This window comes from Perognathus longimembris, chromosome 11 (assembly GCF_023159225.1).
Source record: "Perognathus longimembris pacificus isolate PPM17 chromosome 11, ASM2315922v1, whole genome shotgun sequence".
Classification (NCBI taxonomy): domain Eukaryota; kingdom Metazoa; phylum Chordata; class Mammalia; order Rodentia; family Heteromyidae; genus Perognathus; species Perognathus longimembris.
In genome coordinates this window covers 41,361,800-41,383,168 of record NC_063171.1, presented here as the reverse complement: position 1 = coordinate 41,383,168, position 21,369 = coordinate 41,361,800, and the positions used below count along the sequence as shown (strand labels likewise).

Genomic DNA, 21,369 nt, shown 5'->3' with positions numbered 1-21,369 from the left:
TGAGCAAAAAGAAGTGCTTAGGCCCTGAGTCCCAAGCCCCAGGCCTGGCCAAAAAAAAAAAATTATGTGAAAAGAAAAACTTACTCTAAAATTCATATGGCATCTCAAGAGACTTGGAAAAGCCAAAATAATCTTAGAAAAAGAGAAGTGAGCCAAAGTACTCGCACTTCCTGATTTCATAATTTGCTAAAAAATTATCTGATTATAGTATTCAAAACAGGGTGATACTTGCAATAAGACAGACACATAGATTTCTAAATAGAGCCCAGAAATAAACCTTTGCATACTGGGTCAAGGAATTTTTTAAAACAAAAGTAGAGTGTGCAAGTGGCACTAGCAAAATTAAACATTCATATGCAAAGAATTTAGACTCTAATTACGTGATATAAAAAAATTAATACAACATGACCTGGAATGGAGAGGAATACTTGTAATCCTAGCACTGAGGAGGCTGAAGCAGAAGGATCTTGGGTGATCCTTCAAAAAAATCCCAACATGAACCAGTGGCTTACACCTAAAATCTTGTTACTCAGAAGGCTGAAATCTGAGGATTGAGATGAGACTCTATCTCCAATTCACCAGCAAAAAGTCAGAACTGGAGGTATGGCTTGAGTGGCAGAGTGCCAACAGTGAGTGGAAAAAGCTGAGTGAGAGCTGCAGCCCCCTGAACTCAAGCCCCAGTACTGGAACAAAAAACACAAAGTGAATCTCTTCAAGACTATATGTGAAAGCCCAAACTATGAAATTCTTAGAAGAAATCAGAGAATGCTTTATGACGTTGGATTTGGCAATAATTTCTTGGATACCAAAAGCACAAATAAAAATTTTAAGAGGAGATAAAATTTCCATGCCTGGTGATATACATCTATAATCCTATTGGGTAATTTTGGCCCTCTGGAGGCTGAAGCAGGAGGATTTAGAGTTTGATCAACCTAGACTACATAGCCAAGTTCTTGTCAAGAAAAACAACAGGAAACCCAGTGCCATTGGCTCATGCCTGTAATCCTACCTACTCAGGAGGCTGAGATCTGAGGACCAGGGTTTAAAGCCAGCAGGGGCAGGAAAGGTCATGAGACTCTTATTTCCAATTAACCCCAGAAAACCAGAAGTGGTGTTATGGCTCAAAATGATAGAGCATTAGCCTTGAACAAAAGAACTGAGGAATAGCGTGCAGGACCTGGGTTCAAGCCCCAGGATGGGCATAAAGGAAAGATAAAAAATAAAAAATAATAATAATAAAAACCACCTCACTGTCTTCCTGGTAATAGTCTCCTGAACCTTAACAATACTCCTTTATTCTGTTTTTTCTGTCCTCAACTAAATCCAAAATAACTACACTTTTAAATTTCTTTTACACTATTTTATCATATATATAGTATGTATGTACAGTAACTCATTAGATCTACATCTCAAATAAATTTTTACTACTAAAGAATGTTCTTTTGAATCTTCAAGACTCTTAATATGCAACTCCTATTTCCATGTTGCTGTCAACTACAAAAATATAACTACAAAAGATCCAACCACATAGTCCTTGAAATATTTCAATTCAGTATTAACACATTATACAGAAAAAAAAAAAGAATTCAACTGGGAAACAGCATTCAACACAGAAAATGAAGAGTTAAAAATGCGGGCTAGGGGCTGGGGACATGGCCTAGTGGCAAGAGTGGTTGTCCCGTATACATAAAGCCCTGGGTTCGATTCCCCAGCACCACATATACAGAAAATGGCCAGAAGTGGCGCTGTGGCTCAAGTGGCAGAGTGCTGGCCTTGTGCAAAAAGAAGCCAGAGACAGTGCTCAGGCCCTGAGTCCAATGCCCAGGACTGGCAAAAAAAAAAAAAAAAAAAAAAAAAAAAGCGGGCTAGTGGGCTGGGAAATATGGCCTAGTGGCAAGAGTGTCCCGTATACATAAAGCCCTGGGTTCGATTCCCCAGCACCACATATATGGAAAACGGCCAGAAAGGGCGCTGTGGCTCAGGTGGCAGAGTGCTAGCCTTGAGCGGGAAGATGCCAGGGAGGGTGCTCAGGCCCTGAGTCCAAGGCTCAGGGACTGGCCAAAAAAAACAAAAAAAAAAAGGCGGGCTAGTAAAAGCTTAAGAAAAAGACATTCTAGTTCCATTCACTTTGAAAAATAAATTCTGGATTTAAAATACCCTAAAAGGGGGTAGGAGAGGGGTTGGAGGCTAATGAGTGAAACCATCAAGTACCAAGTTTGAGTTCAGGTCTTGAACAAAAAAGAAAAAACAGTAGGAGAAAGCTAAGCATCTGTGGCTGGCTTGTCTGTAATTCTAGCTATTCAGGGAGGCTGAGCTCTGCAGGAAAGAGATTCCAACCCAGCCTGGGCAAGAAAGTCTATATGAGACTCATCTCAATCATCCATCAGAAAACCAAGAGTGGCCTTGTGGCTCAAAACGGTAGAATGCTACCCTTAGCAAAGAGCTCAGAAACAATGCCCAAGGCCCTGAGTTCAAGCCCCAACACACACACACACACACACACACACACACACACAGAATCAGATAATTGAAAGCCAGGTTGTGGTTGCTCATGCCTTTAATTTTTTACTCAGGACCTGAGACGAGAGTTTGACATCAACCTGAGCTTTCTTTGCTCAAAGCTAGCTCTCTATCACTTGAGTCACAGCTCCACCTCTGGCCTTTTTGGTACTTGACTGGAGATGAGTCCCACAGGCTTTCCTGACCAAACTGGCTTTTGTACCTTGATCCTCAGATCTCAGCTTCCTGAGTAGCTAGGATTACAGGTGTGAGCCACCAGCACCCGGCTCTCAAAATATTCTAACTCTACCAATTAGTTTTGCCATGTCGCTTCTAGTGACTTTTTTTTAAAACTGTGCTCTGGGATTTTGATAGGGTTAGTGTAGAACAAAGACAAGGAGAACTTAATTTTTTAGGACATAATGTCTACTAATCTTCGACCACAATGCAGTAAAGTTTTTTTATGACCTGACGTTATGTTTATCACCTTCCTTTCCTTTTCTTTTTTAGTGTGTGTGTGTGTGTGTGTGTGTGTGTGTGTGTGTGTGTGCATGCGCTGGTACTGGGACCTGAACTTAGGACCTCTAATTTTGCTTAGTATTTTTACTCAAAGCTGGTGCTCTAGCACTTGAGCCACATCTCCATTTCTAGCTTTTTGCTGGTTAACTAGAGATAAGAGTTTCTCAGGTTTATCTGCCAGGGCCAGCTTCCAGTGGAGATCCTCAAATCTCAGCCTCCAGGGTAGGTAAGATTACAGGTGTGAGCCTCTAGTCCCAAATGCTTATCACATTTCATACTTCATCAACTACAAAAAAACATGAGGTTAAAAATACAGGTTATAGACCAGGAATGTAACCTACTGGTAGAGCGCTTGCCTAGCATGCATGAAGCTCTGGGTTCAATTCCTCAGCACCACATACACACACAAAAAAAAACCAGAAGTGGCGCTGTGGCTCAAGGGGTAGAGTGCTAGCCTTGAGCAAAAAGAAGCCAGGGACAGTGCTCAGGGCCTGGGTTCAAACCCCAGTACTGGCAAAAAAAAAAAAATACAGGTTATTACTCTCATTGATAAACATTTATTGTGTGTTAACTATGTGCTGTATTAAACACTAAATACCATGAACACGAACCTATACATTCAAAGATTTTATATCATAGAAGGGAAAAAAAAAAGCACTATTATTTTTTTCTTTTGTCGGCCGTGGGGCTTGAACTCAGGGCCTGGGCACTTTCCCTGACCCTCTTTGTGCTCAAGGCTGGCACTCTACCACTTGAGCCACAATGCCACTTGCGGCTTTTTTGAGTTATTTATTGGAGATAAGAGTCTCAAGGGTACTTTTTCTGCCCGGGCTAGCTTTGAATCAGGATTCTCAGATCTCAGCCTCCTGAGTAGCTAGAATTACAGGCGTGAGCCACCAGTGCCCTGCCCAAGGTATAATTTTAAGTAGAGGCAGAATGAGGCTTCATGGAAACCTTAAGCAGACTTAAAGGAGGTGTACAATTAGTCATTTACCTCAGTGTGGAAAAACAGGCATTATTAGCCAGTGTCCAGTTAACAGCCACTTGGGAGGCTGAGGCAGCCTCCAATTCCAGGCTAGCACAGGCTACATACCAACAAGACTTCCCACCCCACCCCCCCAAAAAAAAACTAAACCAAAACAAGCTATTTCTCACTAGTGGGAATGGCTGGAGCAAGGGAGTTAAGACAAAGTGTGGGTAATGTACTTTAGGAATAAATCACTGGGATTACATCAAATTAATGTTTCTGAACACACACACACACAAATTATCAGAACCAAATAATCCACAAAGAGAATTTTTTTCATTATCTATCCAACAGATAAAGGATTATTATCTTGAATACACAACTCAAAAAGTTGAAGAAGTTAGGCACCAATGGCTCATGCCAATAATCCTAGCTACTTGCAAGGCTGACAGTAGAATGATCATGGTTCAAGACATGCCTGGGTGCTGGGAATATGGCCTAGTGGCAAGAGTGCTTGCCTCATATACATGAAGCCCTGGGTTCAATTCCTCAGCACCACATATATAGAAAATAGCCAGAAGTGGGCTGGGGATATGGCCTAGTGGCTAGAGTGCCTGCCTTGTATTCATGAGGCCCTGGGTTCAATTCCCCAGCACCACATATACAGAAAATGGCCAGAAGTGGCGCTGTGGCTCAAGTGGCAGAGTGCTAGCCTTCAAGGCCCAGGACTGGCAAAAAAATAAATAAGTTGGTCTTAAAAAAAAAAAAAAAAAAGACATGCCTGGGCAGAAAAATACTTGACAGACTATCTAAAATACAACCAGCAAAAAACAGGGCTAGAGGTATGGCTCAAGTGACAGAACACCAGCCCAAAAAGCCTGAGGTCCTGAGTTCAAGCCCAGTAACATAAAAACAACAACAACAAAAATAATCATCCAGTTAGGTGCCAGTGGCTCATGCCTATAATCCTAGCTACTCAAGAGTATGAGATCTGAGGATAGCAGTTCGAAGCCAGCCTAAGACAGGAAAAGACAAGTCCAGGAGACTCTTATCTCCAAATAACTACCAGAAAACCAGAAGTGGCATTATGGTTCAAAGTGGTAGAATGCTAGCTTTAAGTCAAGAAACTCAGGGACAGCATCTAGGCCCTGAGTTCAAGTCTCATGGCTGAAATTTAAAAAAAATCATTCAAGCCAGGCATTCGTGGCTTACACCTGTCATCCTAGTACTCAGGAAGCTGAAATCTGAGGACTGTGGTTCCAAGCCAGCCCAAGTAGGAAAAGTCCGTGAGACTCCAATTAAACATCAAGAGCCAGAAGTGGAGCAGTACAGCTCTAACCCTGGGTGGAAAAACCAAGAGAAGCACCTATGCCTTCAAGCCCAAGTAACAGCAAACATAACACACAAAAAAATAAGCAAGTTCAAAAAAGCAACTATCACATTTTCACTCATTTGTTAAAGGTAGACCTCTCTGTCTCCCTCTGTGTGTGTTGGACACATACACACAGGTATATACATATATACATATATACGTATATGTGCATGTATACAAACATATGAAACAGAAAACATGGTTCTAACTATGGGACTGTTTAAAAGGATGAGGGGGAGGGGACATGAATAAATGATGAGTGAATAATTGTGAAATACTCTGTATAAAGATGGCTTAAGGAATGTCACTGAAAGCTGTTGACCTACAGGGTGCTGGCTAGAGGAGTAGGAAGCAAAAGCAATAGAGAATATTATTCAGACTAAAATATAATATATTCACATCTGAACTATCATGGTAAAATCTGTTGATGATGGGGCTGGGAATATGGCCTAGTGGCAAGAAGCTCTCGGTTCGATTCCCCAGCACCACATATATGGAAAACGACCAGAAGGGGCGCTGTGGCTCAGGTGGCAGAGTGCTAGCCTTGAGCGGGAAGAAGCCAGGGACTGTGCTCAGGCCCTGAGTCCAAGGCCCAGGACTGGCCAAAAAGAAAAAAAAAAAATCTGTTGATGATGTACTCTTGGAATAAATCAACTCTTTGGTGCAATTAATATATTAAGGGGGGGGGGGAGAGGAAGCCAAGCACCAGTGGCTTATGCCTATAATTCTAGCCACTCAGGAGGCTGAGATTTGAGGATCACAGTTAGAAGCCTGCTAAGGGAGGGCTGGGAATATGGCCTAGTAGTAGCCTGGGTTCGATTCCTCAGCACCACATATATAGAAAAGGCCAGAAGTGGCAGAGTGCTAGGAGCAAAAGGAAGCCAGGGACAAGTGCTCAGGCCCTGAGTTCAAGCCACAGGACTGGCAAAAAAATAAAAGGCGGGGGGGGCTGGGAATATGGCATAATGGTAGAGTGCATGCCTCATATATGTGAAGCCCTGGGTTCAATTCCTCAGCACCGCATATATAGAAAAAGACCAGAAGTGGTGCTGTGGCTCAAGCTGGTAGACTGCTAGCCTTGAGCATAAAGAAGCCAGGGACAGTGCTCATGCCCTGAGTTCAAGCCCCAGGACTGGCAGAGAGGAGGAGGAGAAGGGACGAGGAGGAGGGAGAAGGAGGAGGAGGAGGAGGCGGCAGTGGAGGCAGTGGAGGCAGTGGAAGCAGCAGCTGCTGCCTGCCCGGGAAAGGAAAATCAGTGAGACTCTTATCTTCAATAAACTACTGAAAAAGCTGGAAGTGATGCTGTGGTAGAGTGCTAGTCTTGAGAAGAAATGTTTTAAAGGAAAGGGGGTCTAAGGGGAAAGAGTTTGATACAGATACATTGTACATCTGTATAGAAATGTCACAATGAAACTTCACTTGCTAAACTATTGTAGCTTTTTAGCCATATATGGCTCACAACTGTAATCATAGCTACTCAGGAGGCCTAGATCTGAGGTTTGAAGCCAGACTTGGCATGACAGTATACAGGACACTTATCTTCAATTAACTTCAATTAACTAAAACTGAAGCACAACAAATAAAACCAGAAGTAGCATACTAGTGCAGGAACAGCACCAAGGCACTCAGTTCAAGCCCCAAGGCCAGTACTTCCTCAAACAAACAAAAAAACAAAAAACACTAATGTAACTATTTAGCTACTTTAAATAAAATTGTGTGCGTGTGTTGGTCATAGGACTTGAACTCAAGGCCTGAGCGCTGTCCCCTAGCTTTTTTCTGCTCAAGGCTGGCATTCCACCACTGGAGCTGCAACTCTACTTCCAGCTTTTGTTTTTTGTTTTGTTTTTGTTGCCAGTCCTGGGGCATGGACTCAGGGCCTGAGCACTGTCCCTGGCTTCTTTTTGCTCAAGGCTAGCACTCTACCACTTGAGCCACAGCGCCACTTCCAGCTTTTTTCTATATATGTGGTGCTGAGGAATCGAACCCAGGGCTTCATGTATACGAGGCGAGCACTTTTACCACTAGGCCATATTCCCAGCCCCTCTACTTCCAGCTTTTTGGTAGTTAATTAGAGCTACTGTCACAGACTTTCTGCCTCGGCTAGTAGCTTCAAACCTCAATCCTCAGATTTTAGCCTCCTGAATAGTAGTCATTGTAGTCATGAGCCACCAGTACCTGGCATAAATACTTTTAATAAAAATAACTATTTTTATTTTTTTTTTGCCAGTCTTGGGCCTTAGACTCAGGGCCTGAGCACTGTCCCTGGCTTCTTTTTGTTCAATCACTCTGCCACTAGGCCATATTCCCAGCCCTAAAAATAACTAATAAAGTTTAAAAAAAAACCACATTAACTTTAGGTCTGGGTTATGCCTCAAAGAGAATAACTATTTAGGTTCAATACCTGCAAAAACAAACAAAAAACTTTAGGGGGTGAATGTGTGTGTGTATAAAAACTTTGGGCTGAATATGTATATCTCAGTGCTAAAGAATTTGCATGCAAATGGCTGTAAGTTTCAGCACCAGCATCTAAAAATAAAAAAAAAGAATTTTCTTTTTTTTAATGAAAAAGGAAGGGGCTGGGAATATGGCCTAGTGGCAAAAGTGCTTGCCTCATACACCTGAAGCCCTGGGTTTGATACCTCAGCACCACATATATAGAAAACGGCCAGAAGTGGCACTATGGCTCAAGTGGTAGAGTGCTAGCCTTGAGCAAAAAGAAGCCAGGGACAGTGCTCAGGCCCTGAGTCCAAGGCCCAGGACTGGCAAAAAAAAAAAAAAAAAAAAAGAAAAGAAAAAGGAAGGGGCTGGGAATATGGCCTAGTGGCAAGAGTGCTTCCCTCATATACATGAAGTCCTGGGTTCAATTCCCCAGCACCACATATACAGAAAGCAGCCAGAAGTGGCACTGTGGCTCAAGTGGCAGAGTGCTAGCCTTGAGCAAAAAGAAGCCAGAGACAGTGCTCAGGCCCTGAGTCCAAGGCTCAGGACTGGCAAAAAAAAAAAAAAAAAAGAAAGAAGGAAGGGGCTAGGAATATGGCCTAGTGGCAAGAGTGCTTCCCTGGTATACATGAAGTCCTGGGTTCAATTCCCCAGCACCACATATACAGAAAGCAGCCAGAAGTGGCACTGTGGCTCAAGTGGCAGAGTGCTAGCCTTAAGCAAAAAGAAGCCAGGGACAGTGCATAACCGGGCACTGGTGGCTCACACCTGTAAACCTCCCTATTCAGGAGGTTGAGGTCTGAGGACTGTGGTTCAAAGCCAGCCCAGACAGGAATGTTCATAGACTCTTACATCCAATTAACTAAGTGGTAGGGTGCTAGCCTTGAGCACAAAAGGACAGCACCTGAGCCCTGAGTTCAAGCCCCAGATATAGCCAAAAAAAAAAGACATATAACCTCCCCTTCCCAGACATTTGCAGTTGCAACCCATACCAATCTTAGTAGAACTTTATTAATCCTTTTTAAATTATTACAATTCCTTCTTATAGTTCAGCCTATCATCTTCAAAAATTACAAATTGTACTTTCTCACAAAGTGAGACAAGATCAAGAAAGCTTTGATCAGAAGGCTGAAAAGGACTTTTTGATTTGGGTAATGGTAACATAACTTATTTTACAAAAAGCCAGGTACTGGTGGCTCACACCTGTAATCCTAGCTACCCAGAAAGCTAAGATCTGAGGATCCCGGCTCAAAGCCAGCCTAGGAAGGAAAGTCTGTGAGACTTTATTTCCAATTAACCACCAGAAATCCAGAAGTGAAGCTGTGGCTCAAAGTGGTAGAGTACTAGCCTTGAGCACAAAGGTTCAGTGCCCAGGTCCTGAGTTCAGGTCCTACAACCAACAACAATAAAAAAAAAATTGTGTGCACAGGCGACTCACACATGTAACTTTTGAGTTCAGCTAAGTTTAAAAAGCAACAGGAGAATGTCTCAGGAATATGGCATTATAATCATTTTACTTGATTTATTTAGCAGTTTACTCATTAGTATTAAAGAGGGCTTGATTGAACTCAGGGCCTGGGTGTTGTCTATGAGCTTTTCTTGGGTGTTGTCTATGAGCTTTTCTTTACTTGAGGCTAGCTCCCTATCTCTTTGAGCCATAGCCCCACTTCTGGTTTTTAGGTGGTTAATTGGAGATAAGAATCTCACAGACTTGCTGCTGGGGCTGGCTGCAAACCACGCCCCTCAGGTCTCAAGCCTCATGACTAGCTAGCACTAGAGGTGTAAGCCACCAGACACCATTCCCCAGCCTATATTTTTTTTAAGTTCACATTTTCACAATTTCAGAACTCTGAGCTCTGAGATTTGTATACTACCTACCTCAAAAGTAACAAAACGTGTTACTTATTTGCTACTCTTTGTATAACTCTACACCCTTTGTATAACTCTAAACTCTAGTTGGTAACAATTTTAGGAAACTGCTAAAGTTGGGGGATTTTTGAGGGAGACACCAAACATTACTAAGCTACCATCTAATAAGTATTTTAGTAGACAAGTTAAGCCCTAATGACATGGGTCACTCCTCATCTACTTGAACTCAAAGCTGTATGTGAAATTTTGGTATATATGCAGAAGGTTTCGTATATATAGGCAGAAGGTTAAAATGATGGACGACAAAGAGGAATCAGTTTTCAAATCACACCTATTAAGCCAGGTGTGGTAATGAAAATCTGAAACACCTAAGGTGGGTGAAGCGATAAGACTAAGAGTTTGGGACCAGTCTATGCTATACAGAGACTGTCTGAAAGTCTCCAAAGCTGGTCACCGGTGGCTCACGCTTGTAATCCTAGCTACTCAGGAAGCTGAGATCTGAGAATGGAGGTTCAAAGCCAGCCCCAAGGAAGGAAAGTCCATGAGACTCTTATCTCCAATTAACCACCAGAAAACCGGAAGTGGTGGTATAGCTCCAGTGGTAGAGCACTAGCCTTGAACTGAAGAGCTCAGGGGCAGCACCCAGGCCCAGAGTTCAAGTCCCACAACTGACAAAAAAAAAAAAAAAGTCTCCAAAATCCCCAACCAGTACCACAGAAAAAGGATCCTAGATTACTGAAGAGAAACCTAACAGAGGTCAGCAAAGTGTTCTCTCCCCAAGTCAATCTTTCTCAACAGTAACAGTTGTGTTTTTTTTTCTATGCTTAGCCACCAACATAGGAACTAGAACTTTGTGTGGCATTGACAGGCTACATTTTCCTTAAGCAATAGGTGGACAGCTTTATAGTCAGTCTAGGTCTCTTTCCTACTCCCCATTCCTAACTACCTCAGAAAAAGGTCTGGCTACTGTGCTTTGAATGATGTAGGGCTTTAACATCTGGGAAATAAAGTTCCTTAGACCCAGATATGGCTCAAATCTTACCATTTCTCTGCTTTTCTCAATGAGCCAAGCAACATACACATTTTGAGCTAAGTGCAGAGGGGCTGCTTGTTATCATGACTCCCAAAAGGGTGCCTACCATGAAATATACTCCAGCAGCCTGGCACCAATGGCTCATGCCATCCTAGCCATCCTAGCTACTAAGAAGGATGAGATCTAAGAATCACAGTTCAAAGACAGCCCCAGCAGGAAAGTTTCAGAGATTCTTCTCTCCAATTAACTACCAAAAAGCTGAAGGCAGGGCTGGGGATATAGCCTAGTGGCAAGAGTGCCTGCCTCGGATACACGAGGCCCTAGGTTCGATTCCCCAGCACCACATATACAGAAAACGGCCAGAAGCGGCGCTGTGGCTCAAGTGGCAGAGTGCTAGCCTTGAGCGGGAAGAAGCCAGGGACAGTGCTCAGGCCCTGAGTCCAAGGCCCAGGACTGGCAAAAAAAAAAAAAAAAAAGCTGAAGGCAGAGCTGTGGTTCTAGTGGTAGAGTGTAAGCCTTGAGTAGAAAAAGCGAAGGGAGAGGGGCTGAGAATATGGCCTAGTGGCAAGAGTGCTTGCCTTGTATACATGAAGCCCTGGGTTCAATTCCTCAGCACCACATATGTAGAAAATAGCCAGAAGTGGCGCTGTGGCTTAAGTGGCAGAGTGCTAGCCCTGAGCAAAAAAAATAAGCCAGGGACAGGGCTCAGGCCTTGAGTCCAAGGCCCAGGACTGGCAAAAAAGAAAAAAGCTAAGGGACAGCATCCAGGGCCTGGGTTCGAGCCCCAGCACCAACATTAAATATACACATATATGTGCATGTGTACATATATGTATATACGTGTATGTGTGTATATTTCTATAATTTATATGTATGTTATATATATTTTTTTGTATGTGTATAAATACAAATATATGTACACATACACACATACACTCCGAAGTCTAGAAACAAGTATGGCACCTGCTACTGTTTCCCTATACATGCAATTCCAGCTTGGTGGGTGAGGGAAGAAATATTAGTAAACTGAAACAAGAAGCCCCTTTATATACAAGACTATTTGCTTTAAGGTAAGATTAATCCAGAAGTCCTTGCCATTCTCTAACCAAAACCCAACCTGAGGGTACAATCTTAGATGGAAGGAAAAAATGGGAAGGGAGAGTCCCCCCAAAAGAGGTGGAAACAGCAGTCTTTTAAACTTTAAGGTTAAGTTCAGAAAATTCCTCACATATCTCTCTTCCACCACCCTGTAGCCCTGTTCTAAACACAGTAAAAATTACTGACAGAGTCATGCGCTAGTGACTCACACCTGTAATCCTATTCAGAAGGCTGAGATATAAGGATTGTGGTTCAAAGCCAGCCAGGGATGGAAAGGCAGTGAGATTCTTTATCTCTAATTAACCAACAGAAAACTAAAGTGATAGAGTACTAGCCTTGAGTGGAAAAAGCTCAGAAACAGGGCTGGGAATATGGCCTAGTGGCAAGAGTGTTTTCTTCAGCACCACATATACAGAAAAGGCCAGAAGTGGCACTGTGGCTCAAGTGGTAGAGTGCTAGCCTTGAGCAAAAAGAAGCCAGGGACAGTGCTCAGACCCTAAGACCAAACCCCAGGAATGGCTTTGAGCAAAAGGAAGCCAGGGACAGTGCTCAGGCCCTAAGTTCAAGCCCCAGGGCTGGCAAAAAAAAAAAAAAGAAAGAAAGAAAGCTCAGGGACAGTGAGCAGACTCTGAGTTCAAGCCCCACAACCAACCCGCCCCCCTTAAAAAATTACTGACAGGGCTGGGGATATGATATGGCCTAGTGGCAAGAGTGCTCGCCTCATATACATGAAGCTCTGGGTTCAATTCCCCAGCACCACATATACAGAAAATGGCCAGAAGTGGCGCTGTGGCTCAAGTGGCAGAGTGCTAGCCTTGAGCAAAAAGAAGCCAGGGACAGTGTTCAGACCCTAAGACCAAACCCCAGGAATGGTCAAAAAAAAAATTACTGACAGAATTTAGATTGAAAGGACTGACTGATTAAGGAACATGGTTAGCATTATTTCCAGACAAATACTGGAATATAACTTCTATTCAGATCCTATTATAAAGCCTCTAAACAGGAAGTTATGAGACATTACAGTCAAGGGAGGCAAACCAGTCACAAAGATGGATGCTCTATCAACTACAAATCACTCACCTCTTCAAGAATATTCTCAAGTAAGGAATAACTGGTAGGACAAAAATCTATAAACCAGGCTGAGAATATGGCCTAGTGGTAAAGTGCCTCATATTCAAGCCCCAGGATTGGCAGAAGAAGAGGAAGAAGAGGAAGGAGGAGGAAGGAGGGAGGAGAGGGAGGAGGGGGGGAGGGGGAGGAAGAGGAGGAGGAGGAGAAGGAGGAGGAGGAGGAGGAGGAAGAGGAGGCTGAATCTCATGACCACAGTTCAAAGCTAGCCTGGGCTCCAGCCTGTTAGACTCTTATCTCCAATTACAAGGGAAAAAAACGGAAGTGGAACTGTGACTCAAGTGGTAGAGTGCTAGCCTTGAGTACAAAAGCTCAGGAACAGTGCCCAGGCCCTAGAACCATTATCCCAACAAAAAGCAAACAAACAAACAAAAAAAAAAAAACAACTATAAACCTCGGGGCTGGGGATATGGCCTAGTGGCAAGAGTGCTTGCCTAGTATACATGAAGCCCTGGGTTCGATTCCCCAGCACCACATATATAGAAAACAGCCAGAAGTGGTACTGTGGCTCAAGTGGCAGAGTGCTAGCCTTGAGCAAAAAGAAGCCAGGGACAGTGCTCAGGCCCTGAGTCCAAGGCCCAGGACTGGAAAAAAAAAAAAAAAAGCGGAAAAAAAAAAAACTATAAACCTCACCTCTTTCTTAAACTGGGTCACCCAGCCAGCAGGTCAGATTTCCAATTTCTGCTGATTAATACTTATCTACTTCTTTCCATGATTGTCTTTTAACTCCCAGACTAAAGACTGTATGTATTCCTCTAAAACCAGATGACAGCCCTACCAGACAACTGTTCCCTAATTGTTCATATAACCATCTGCTTAAAATGCCCAAAAAGATTCTATCCCTGACTTAGCCTATCCCCAAACATCCAAGTACTAAGTGTACACATACACATACACACAAAGTGGCACCATTTCCAACAAATGTGGGACTTTCCTCAAAATGTACTAAACCTCTCTCCAGCACCAGCTTAAGCATCTCCAGAAATTGCCTCTTTTCAGACCAAGTACAGAGGGCAATATTCTCAAGGCTGCTCCACCACCAAAAGGATGAATGAGAGTGACTATCAGACTTCAAGGAAAAGTTTAAGTGTATCAAAGAAAGAGCAATAAAGTTAGCAAGAAACTTTCAAACAGGTTAATCTCCAACATAAAGATACCATACTGCTGCCAGAAAACATCAAAACCATGGTCTTAGTTGAGCGGACTGCATGGCTTGTGAACAGAGGTGAGAGAGAAGATTTCTTTTTACTCTGTACCACATGCACTCACTATGAATGTCACTTAAAAATATAAATTTTGCAAAAGAAAAGGATCCTAGAAATTACAAGAGCATCAGCTCTTCTCTAACATAGACATGTAAAACCTTTTTACTCCATCAACCAGTAGTCCAAATCTCTCTTGCAGACTGTCCTGGAAACGTGGCTTTCTCTCCACTGAAATATATTCAGTATCCCCACCTCTCTGACACATATGAAAATCCTCCAGATTATCATTTATCAGACGATAATTAGTAAGAAGCAAAGGACTACCTGATTCTCCAAAGGGCAGCAGCAGACAAGACTGCCTAACAGCTTAAATCAGCATCCACAAGCCACCTATCAGTAAAGCCTCCATCTCAGGGCCAGTCGACCGAGATATCGTCATGTGTTTGAAGGGAAGGTGGTGCTGGGGATGCAACCCAAGTGGCTACCATACCTTTATAAAGACATAAGCTGTCCCGGGACACTAGTGGCCCCTAAACTCCTGCACTTGCAAGCCTAACTAGCTCCTTAGTGTAACTGAGAGAGCCAGAGAGGCAAAAAGTAGTCTTAAGTCCCGGTTTGGTTAGGAAGGGTAAGTTGCAGCTCCATCAACTCTCAAGCACTGAACCGGGAAACAGATCCAATGTGTCCCAGAAGCCCCAGCTGAGAAAAAGGGTGGTTTAACCGCTGGAAACGATAAGTACCCAGACAGCCTGAGACAATTCCCTTTTTTTTCTACGGGAGGCTGAGGGAACCGTGGACGACGAAATAAAGGAGTAAGGTTCTGCACTCTCGCTCCTTACCCTAGAGAAAGATAATTATCCTGGGCTTCCTTCAGCCTCCAGGAGCTCGCGTTTGTCCCAACAGCCGTCAAACACGAGACAGAGCGCAGGGAGCGGCCCCCGCACCCCGAGGGCACCATTTGGGGGATGGGGAGAGTTGTTTTAAAAAACGGGGGGACCCACTAAAGAGGCAAGGAGGGGAGCATGGCGGGCATGAAGGTAGTGAGTGAAAGCGGGGATGGCGGGGAAAACGGGGCGCGAGGGAGGGGGGGTAAAGAGTAAAAGGAGAAGAAATGAAGGGACACGAGCTGGGGGCGCGCGAGGCCGAAGTGAAAGACGGGCACGCGCGCGCGGAGGGGAGGAGGGGATGAGGTGAAGGGGGAGCGCGAGGCGGGGGCGCGCGGTGCCGGGGTGGGGGGAGGGGGACGCCAGGCGGGGGCGCGCGGGCGGGCGTCGGCTCGCGGCGCTTCCCCTCCCCCCGCCCCTCCACCTTTCCCTTCCCCCACCTCCGCCACCACAGCCTCCTCCCAGCCTCCCTCCCTTCCTCGCTCCTCACCGCCCCCGAGCGGGCGGGCGGCCAGGCCGGCCTAGGCCAAAGCTCCTCACCTGGCGGTGGCGGTGTAACTCTCGACTGGCTCGCCTCTTCAGGAGGCGACGGAGGCGTCGAAAAAGGAAGAGGCGACGGCACCGTGGGCTCCGGACCCCACTGACGGGACCAGGGGCAGGGGTGGGGGAGGGGGGTGGGCCGGACCGGGGCGGGCGGGCGGAGCAGACACTGCGGTACAGACGGGGGCAGCGGCGGCGGCGGCGGCTGCACCGGCGGCGGCGGCACCACACAAACAAGGACGCTGATTGGGCAGCTGCCAAGCGCCTCGGCTCCGCCTTACCCACACGCCACGACGCCCATTGGACGACCTAAGCCGGACGCCCCGCCCGCCTCTTCTTGGTCCTACCAATAGAGGGCAGGATACAGGGACTTCACCCCACCCTTGGAGAGTGAGTGGCTAGAAAGGTGATGATTAGCGTTCCCACGGCCCAATCATAAGCGGAGGGGGGGGGATGGTCTAGCGGGGGCGCGTTAATGGGTACCTCGGCCAGTCCCAGACACATCCGGGTCTTCGACAGCCCATTAAGTGTCGGGGGTCAAAAAATCGCTTCAGGCTGCAACTTTACCTTAGAGACGTTTTGGTCCCCAGGCAGCCGCCGTACCCCAGGCTCCCAAAACCGGGATTCCCCTTTGGCCCGCTCTCATTCTTTCAATTCTAAAGATGGAGACAAGGAACGGCGCTGGACTCTGCGTTTGGGCGGTGTTTCATCGCGACAGAATCCAGGAATTTCACGATAGAAGTAGCTTTAGGCGCTTGGGCCTTGCTGTGTACTTGGGGCGTGGCCTCCCTCGGTCTGCCGGGGGCCTTGGGCTTCCCAGCCTGGCCACCTCTGGTTGGTCTGCCGTGACTGAACCACGGACAGCAGAAAAGAAGGCAGCAAGCCAAATTCACTGGTGAATTACGGTGTGCAGCTCCTTCTCTTGGGATCTGCTGGGGTATTTTGGTTCACTGGAAGGAAACAGCCTCCCACCCAGACCCACGCTGTTCTACATAATCAACTCAAGGCCTAGCTCCTCTGGGTGGCCTCGCCTCCTCCTCGAAGCTATTAGGCCCGCCTAAACGCAGGGTTTCTGGGGTACTTATCACAAGTATTGCTTTGAGCACCTTAAGCTTAGGGACCAAGTACAGAATCTTGTGTGTTGAAGGAGCAGTGTGGTAGGTAATGTTTCGGGGAAGGGACTGTGTTCCATCCAGTCAGTGTGCTAAGAGCTTTACATGGATTCTTATTCCTTATAACTCTATGAGGTAGGTGCTGTTACCCCTGTTTTACAGATGAGGAGAATGGGGTACAGATCATCTGACTTTTCCAAAGTTATATGCTAAGTGGCAAAGGTGAAATTTGAACCCAAGTGTATCAGAAAACAGGCCGAGTAACTTGCCAAGGTCAGACAGTGTCTAAGCTGTGGTTTGAGCTGAACGCTATTTCTAGGCGCACTAGGACATTTTTCAAATCATTTAAATGTCATACTGTGCAATGGAGATGAAATGGCTAACCGGGCCAGTGCTATACCTATAATCCTAGCACTACAGAGGTTGAAGCAGGAGAACTGGGAGTTGAAGACCAGCCTGGTCACATGGGGAGCCAAAAAAAAAAAAAGGAAGGAAGGAAGTGGGCTAGAGAGGGGGAAGAGGGGGAGGGAGGAAGAAAAATTGAAATGGACATAGCCACACAAAGACTTGGGTAAAACCAGGTGCCAGCAGCTCACACTTATAATCGTAGCTCTTCAGGAGGCTGCAATATGGAGGTTTAAGGTTCTAAGCCAGAAAAGTCCAGGAGACTCCCATCTCCAAACATACAGGTTTGAGGCATGGCTCAGTGTTGAAGCACTATCCCAGTGAACATAAGACTCTAAATTCAAGTTCTAATACCAGCCAAAGACAAACAGTAGAACATAGGCCCCCAACACACATACACTCACACACCATCTCAATTCGTATTTTAAAAGAATAAGTCAGCCAGGTGTCAATGGCTCATGCCTGTAATCCTACTCAGGAGGCTGACTTCTAAGGATCACAGTTTGAGGCCAGCCTAGGCAAAAAAGTCTGGGACACTCTTATCTCCATTTAACTAACTACCAGAAAACAGGAAGTGGAACTGTGTCTCAAGGTGATTTAAGTACTAGCCTTGAGGGAAAAAGCTCAGGGATAGCACCCAAGCCCTGAGTTCAAGCCCCACAACCAACAACAGCAACAAAAGAATAAAGTAGCACTGGTGGCTCATACTAGTAATCCTAGCTACTCAGAAGGCTGTGATCTGAGGATTGCAGTCCAAAGCCAGCACTTTGGCTCAAGTGATAGAGCACTAGCCTTGAGCAAAAGAAGCTCAGGGACAGTGCCCAGGTCCTGAGTTCAAGCCCCAGGACTGGGGCTGGGAATATGGCCTAGTGGTAAAGTGCTCGCCTCGTATACATGAAGCCCTGGGTTCGATTCCTCAGCACTACATATATAGAAAAAAGCCAGAAGTGGTGCTGTGGCTCAAGTGGTAGAGTGCTAGCCTTGAGCAAAAAGAAGCCAGGGACAGTGCTCAGACCCTGAGTCCATGCCCCAGGACTGGCAACAAAAATAAACAAATAAACAAGCCCCAGGACTGGAAAAAATTATACATGTAAACACACACACAAAAAAAAATAAGCTGAACCCCAGGATCAGCAACACACATACACACACAAACACACACACACACACACACACACACAACTAGTAAAATAACCTATTTCCGTGATAATATTAGTATCTATGTAAGAATGTGGTCTGGAATTAAGGCACTTGAATCAGTCATATGAGTTATATGATACATGTACAAGTTGCTTAACCTCACAGGAGTAAGGAACCCTTTTTTTTCCAAGGGCCATTTAGATGTTTGTAACATTCATGGGCCATGCAAAATTATTGATACAGGCAGGTAGCCACAGGCAGCTGATGAGATTATATATGTCTGTCCCATCATATACCAAGGGGTTTTGCAAGCCTAAGAGGAGTCAGACATTCTTCACTCCTATGTCTGTGCCTTAGTCTTCCCATTTGTAAGATGGAAATAGTGATAATTATCCTGTAGGATAAATTTGAGGACTGTAAAATAGTGCATTTTTAAACACTCATGGATGCCAGGAGCTGATGCTCACATATGTAACCCTAGCTACCCAGGAGGCTGAGATCTGAGGGTTCTGGCTCAAAGCCAGCCCAAAGAAGAAAGTGTAAAACCCATGTCCAGTTAACCAGCAATAAGCCTGAAATGGGGGGGAGCAGCTCCAGTAGTAGAAAGCCAGATGTAAACAAACAACAACAAAAAAAAAGCCAAGTCAGAGTGCAAGGCTCTGAGTTCAAGCCCTAGTACCATAATAAATAAATAAATTCTCAGAGCAAAGGATATAGTAAGCACTGTTTTTAGAACTCAGGGGCTAGAACTCAGGGCCTAGGTGCTGTCCTTGAGCTTTTTGGACCAAGGCTAGTGCTCTACCACTTGAGCCACAACTCTACTTCCAGCTTTTCTGGTAGTTAATTGGAGAAAAAGAGTTTCACACTTTCCTCTACTTCAAACTGCAATCCTCAGTGGGCTGGGGACATGGCCTAGTAGCAAGAGTGTTTGCTTCGTATACATGAGGCCCTGGGTTCGATTCCCCAGTACCACATATACAGAAAATGGCCAGAAGTGGCGCTGTGGCTCGGGTGGCAGAGTGCTAGCCTTGAGCAGGAAGAAGCCAGGGACAGTGCTCAGGCCCTGAGTCCAAGCCCCAGGACTGGCCAAAAAAAAGCAAAACAAAACAAAACAAACTGCAATCCTCAGATCGCACACTAGCTAGGATTACAGGTGTGAGCCATACCCACCTCATAGTAAGCATTTAATAAACATAAAAGTAACTTTGTGATATACCTTGCTTTTCCAAAAATTATATTATATGCACTCTAAATTGTTTCTGTTGGTATTCTACCCATGCCTACCTCATATAGCCTGAAAAGGTTCATTGCTAACTCCACCATCTCAATGCTTTGCTGATTTTGTCTTTAGACACAGGTGATAAAGCAATTCCTACATTAGGTATCCCTTGTGCTGGGATACAGTAGAGAATATATGAGACAAAGCTGTTGTCCTCACACAGTATACATTTCTCTCTCTCTCTCTCTCTCTCTCTCTCTCTCTCTCTCTCTCTCTCTCTCTCTCTCTGGTTTGTTTTTTTCCCAAGTTGTGAGCTTGAACTAGGGGCCTGGGTACGATACCTGAGTTTTTTTTTTTTTTTTGCTCAAGGCTAGTGCTCTGTCACTTTAAGCCACAGCTCCACTTCCAGTTTTTGAGTAGTTAGAGATAAGAGTCTCCCGGAGACTTTTCTGCCCTGGCTGGATTTAGTTAATTTATTTATTTATATTTATTGCCAATCCTGGCGCTTGGACTCAGGGTCTGAGCACTGTCCCTGGCTTCTTTTCGCTCAAGGCTAGCACTCTGCCACTTGAGCCACAGTGGCCACTTCTGGCTTTTTCTGTTTATGTGGTGCTGAGGAATCAAACCCAAGGCTTCAGACATGCTAGCAAGCACTCTACCACTAAACCATATTCCTAGCCCCTGTGCATTCCTTAGTTACTGCTTTATCTATCACCAGTTCAATGCATTATCTATCTGAAAGGCTTGGCAAAAACACAATGCAAACCTGAAAAAATTATCTTCCCAAAGCCCCAGGAGAGACAACAGTTGAATACTACTTACCGACTGAAAATCCCAAATGATTGTGTGAGTAGGGGGATGCTGGCACTGGGGGGCTTGAATTTAGGGCTTCCTCCTCCCACTTGATCTTTTTATTCACAGCTGGCACACTACCACCTGAGTCACACTTTCAGTTCTGGCTTTTTGCTGGTTAATTAGAGATAAGTCTTTTGGATCTAGATGTCCAAGCTGACTCTGAACCTTGACCCTCAGACCTCAGCCTCCTGAATAGCCAGGATTATAGGCATAAGCCACCAGCACTTGTAGTTAGGAATTTTGTCTGTAGTTCTCTCATATGACTTCCTTTTGAAGGAAGCCAAAAATGAGAACCATAAGCAGTTATTTCTTGTAAACCAAAAGGTACTGGAGACCAGTAAGACTATATACTAGGGCAGGCATTTAGGTCTAAAATCTTCTTGCTCTAGTTCAATGCAAGGCTAAGCTACTACACCCAATAGAAGCTTATTTCAAGAAGGCAGATCCATTCCTGGTGCTGCTGGCTCATACCTGATATCTCAGACTGAGACCTGGAGGATTGAGATTGGAAGCCCACCCAGGCATAAAAGTCTGTGAGATGCCATCTTAATCAGCAGTGGGCTGGGAATGTGGCACAGCAATAGAGTGCTTGCCATGCATAAAGCCCTGGGTTCAATCCCTCAGTACCATATAAACAGAAAAAGCCGGAAGTGGCACTGTGGCTCAAGTGGTAGAGTGCTAGCCTTGAGCAAAAAGCAGCTCTGGGACAGTGCCCAGGCTCTGAGTTCAAGCCCCAGGACTGGCAATAATAATAATAATAATAATAATCAGAGGCTGGGAATATGGCCTAGTGGCAAGAGCGCTTGCCTCCTACACATGAAGCTCTCGGTTCGATTCCCCAGCACCACATATATGGAAAACGGCCAGAAGGGGCGCTGTGGCTCAGGTGGCAGAGTGCTAGCCTCGAGCAGGAAGAAGCCAGGGATGGTGCTCAGGCCCTGAGTCCAAGGCCCAGGACTGGCCAAAAATAAATAAATAAATAATAATCAGCAAAAAAAAAAAAAAAAAAAATAGGCTGGAGCTGGGCACCAGTGGCTCATGCCTATAATCCTATGTGCTCAGGAAGCTGAGATCTGAGGATCATA

At 45.1% G+C, this 21,369-nt stretch overlaps 1 protein-coding gene across 5 annotated transcripts in view; it reads right to left on the bottom strand.

Moving 5' to 3' along the window:
* Gatad2b (GATA zinc finger domain containing 2B) overlaps positions 1-15,711 on the bottom strand; it is a 73,670-nt gene extending 57,959 nt beyond the window's left edge. For all 5 annotated transcript variants that reach the window (XM_048357792.1, XM_048357793.1, XM_048357795.1 and 2 more), the window contains exon 1: positions 15,554-15,711. The gene's annotated coding sequence lies outside the window, so the exon portion shown is untranslated. The remainder of the gene's footprint in view (positions 1-15,553) is intronic.
* Between the last annotated feature and the right edge of the window lie 5,658 nt (positions 15,712-21,369).